The sequence below is a fragment of the Garra rufa genome, chromosome 15 (assembly GCF_049309525.1).
Source record: "Garra rufa chromosome 15, GarRuf1.0, whole genome shotgun sequence".
NCBI classification, from domain to species: Eukaryota; Metazoa; Chordata; class Actinopteri; order Cypriniformes; family Cyprinidae; genus Garra; species Garra rufa.
The window spans coordinates 8,250,836-8,255,064 of NC_133375.1; positions in this window are offsets into that span (position 1 = coordinate 8,250,836).

A 4,229-nucleotide genomic window follows, 5' to 3' on the forward strand; every position below is an offset into this window, starting at 1 on the left:
ACACATATTCTATTATATCTAATATATTATTTTCATAATATGTATTGATTTTTAAATTTGTAAGTGTACCTCTTTTCACAAGATGGGATTGATTCCTAAAAGGTAAATCAATTTCATGTGTAATCACATTTCCCCTCACAAATTGTCATTAAAATAATGCATTTTTAAGTTTTATACATATAAATGTATGTTATATGAATAATTCTCATTAGATTCTAATTACTGTAATACATTTTTTTTATATATACAGGCAAGCCTGAAATTATTCATACCCCTGGCAAATTCTGACTTAAAGTTACTTTTATTCAACCAGCAAGTTTTTTTTTTTTTTTTTTTTTTACCGGAAATAACACAGGCTTCTCCCAAAAGATAATAAGACGATGTACAAGAGGCATCGTTGTGGAAAAAAATATTTCTCATCTTTTATTTACATTTGAAGAAAAAGTGTCATGTCCAAAATTATTCATACCCTTTGCAAACTGTCACAGTCTATGGGACAATCCAAAGTTCTATACCATTCCAAATAGTCCAAGCTGTAATTTATTATTACATTACAGGAGGGGTACTGTAACACCATTGTCATGTTTTCATATGTTGACTAATACACAAAAAATGCATGTAAAGTATGTCATCATGAAATGAATTATAGAGGTGTATTTATGACAAAAGGTCAAAAGGCTAACCCTACATTTTAGCAAATTGCATTTAATATAAATATAAACTATAATGCATTTTTATTCTATTGCAATTAGCATGCAACAAAGTGCAAAGTGTCTGAAAACATCACATTTGTATGTTTTATTTAAAAAAAAAATCAAAATTTCTGTATATATAAATTCTGTGTATATAAAATTTCTATAATATTATTTATTTCACATTACTATAATGAGAATTATGTTTTTGCACTATATATGTATTATTTTTTATTTTATTTTTTTGCAGAATGTATAACAATCACAGGTTTCCTTGCGTTTCCTCTATATAAACATCCAAGCAGTGTTCTCTACTTACTCACAGGAGAAACCTGATTTAATCTGTGTCTGTTAAACTTGACCTGTGCCTGCAGGCTAAACATGAATCAGACAACCGTAAATTAAAACTTAACCGGTGTATTTAGGCAGGGAACACCCTTCTATCTATGTCATTTCAGATGTTTATGTGCAATGGTTATAATTCATCAGAGTCACTTTGGTTCCATTTAAAGTAGCTTTTGTTTGCCAACGTGGGCGACACAGTCATGCTCCTGTTTCCTTTGGAAATCTCAGCCCAAACACTGTGCGGTGTAGGACGTCTTGCGAGTTGCAATGCGAACCGGTTGGTTGAAACTGAAATAAAAGCTCTATTGTGTCATGCTCTCTGTGTAGTGCTGAGCAACTCTGAGTGATCGCCGGTCACCGGCCTGCCAGCTGGTATGCCATTAGCTTGTCAACACACATCTGCTGTTTGTCTTGCATCATCTCTGATCTGTTTTTCCGATGCAGACAACAGGAAAAGAAAGGAAGCAGATATCAGCCAGTAGAAGCTTTACAGATATTTGTCTTTCTGATACTGGAATGTTGTTTGTGCTCTGATGGTGTGTGTGTGTGTGTGTGTGTGTGTGTGTGTGTGTGTGTGTGTGTGTGTGTGTGTGTGTGTGTGTGTGTGTGTGTTTGTTTGGTTCAGCCAGATTGGCCAGATCTCATGTTACGTTGTGTATCGAGAGCATTGTGTTGTGTGCAGGCTTGTTCTCAGGGGATGTTCACATCAACCATGTGTCTTTGTTATTTCTTCATACAAAATGGCTTAACGTATCTGAGAGCAAATAATCGGCACCTTTTATCGACAGTGACACTCTTTTTGTCTTTTATTAGTCGAAGGGAAGGAAATTAAGGACAAACATTTGCATACTCACACTGTGTTTCCTGTCAGTGCTCTGCACACAATAGCTTTTGTATGTCTTTCAGCAGCAGATTTAAAGAGGTGCCGGGGGTCCAAGCGGACGTTTTGTGAGGCAATACATCTTCCTTACTTCCTATAAAACTGAGGTTCAATTGTCTGTGCCTCTGCTTTGAACCTGAATGAATGAGAGAGTCTGTAAACAACAGCGCTTTGGATTCATTCGGAAATCTCTGACCTATTTCAGTCATTGAGCTTCAGATACCTTTGATGTCACATTAATATTCAATAAACAAGTGAACCTCATGATTTCACCCCAAAGAGAAAATATTTAATTGCACATTTCATTCCTAAATACAAGTATATTCATTGTGACACTGATTTAATGAAAATAATTCAAATATTCTTACTGCAATGCATTCATAAGGTGATTCTCATTAGACTTCTGTACTGTAATGCTATAATTTATCGTAATAATATGTGACCCTGGACAACAAAACCAGTCATAAGGGTAATTTTTTGAAATTGAGCTGAATAAATAAGCTTTCCACTGATGCAAGGTTTGTTAGAATAGGACAATATATGGCTGAGATACAACTATTTAAAAATCTGGTATCTGAGGGTACAAAAATCAAAACATTGAGACAATCTCCTTTAAAGTTGTCCAAATGATGTTCTTGGCAATTTGTATTACTAACCAAAAATTAAGTTTTGATATATTTATGGTAGGACATTTTCAAAATACATTCACAGAACATGATTTCTACTTAATATCCTAAAGAGTTTTGGCATAAAAGAAAAATTAATAATTTTCACTCATACAGTGCATGTTTGGCTATTGCTACAAATATACCAGTGCTACTTAAAACTGGTTTTGTGGTCCAGGGTCACACACACGCATATATATATATATATATATATATATATATATATATATATGTATATATATATATGTATATATATATATATATATATATATGTATATATATATATATATATATATATATATATATATATATATATATATATATATATTATATATAGGGTATATCAGGGTATATATGTCACAGTTCTGTCTGTTTATGTCTTTGGTTTCGCCCATTGTCTCCCCCTGTTGATCTGTGTCATTTTGGTTTAGCCCCATCATCTGTGTCATCACCGTCACCTGTGTTTAGTAATTAGTCTGTCTTTATAAGTCTGTTTGGTTCTTGAGTTCAATGTCGGTCTTTAATCGTTGAATGTGTTCGTGTGTGGATGTTCCTGCTTGTTCCTGCCTGTTATTCTAAGTATATATTAAAAGATAGTGTTTATTGTAATATTGTTTCTCGTCTCGTCCGTCCAGCACGTCTACCTTATAACAGAAAGACCGACCTCAACAGTTTACCCGGCACGTTTTCCCTGCGTTTATTTTTTCTCGTTTTTTACTCAGTGTTTATTTTTTCGGTTTATCATGGACCCTACTGTTCTCCTGATCCTCCTGAGGCAGGGGGAACGCTCTCTTGAGGACCACACACGTGAGTTTCTCCTCCTGGCTAATCAGTCACACTTCCCGGATAGCAGCCTATGCGTCTACAACCACCTAGGACTGAACTCTGCCACCAAGGCGCTGCTATCCGGGGAGGGTCCTCAAGAGAGCCTGCCGGATTTCATCGAGTGGGTGCTGGCGTCCTGCCAATCTTCCTGGACTGTCGGCGTCGTCGAGGAGGACGTCAGCCCCACTCACGACCCAGAACCCAGCCAACCATCACCCCGACAAGCGGAGTTACAGCCCGAGCCCACCGCAGATGGAGTGCCAGAGCCGAGAGCGACAGAGCCTGACCCATCTGACCAGGTGCGAGAGCCGGCATCAACATCCGTGACGGTGGATTGTCACGTGGAGCAAGAGAGGGCGATAGAGAGCCCTGCCCACTGCACCACCGCTGAGGGTGAGCTCGGATCTAATTCTGGGGATTTAATAGACTTCTTCTCGGATCTTGCCCAAGATAACTCATGTGACTTAATAGACTTTTTCTCTGAGCCACTGACCTGCATAGACTTCCCTCCCACCCGCCCTCGTCTGTCTGAATCTGCCTGGTCCCCGCTGGTTCCGCCCAGCCGTCCTGAGTCCCCGCTGGTTCCGCCCAGCCGCCCAAAGTCTCCCAGGTCAGCAGTCAGTCCCCCAGCTCACCCTCAGCCCACCACCTGTGCAGTGGGCTCGCCGCGGGACTGCCAGCTTCCATCGGCGTCTCGGCTGGAGGATCCCTCAGCTCCGCCTCCAGCCTCCGAGTCCTGGACTCCGCCTCGGCCCTTCGACCCCGCGGTTCCACCACGGCTCTCGACGCCCTCCTCTTCACCGTCGCCCGTCGATCCACCAG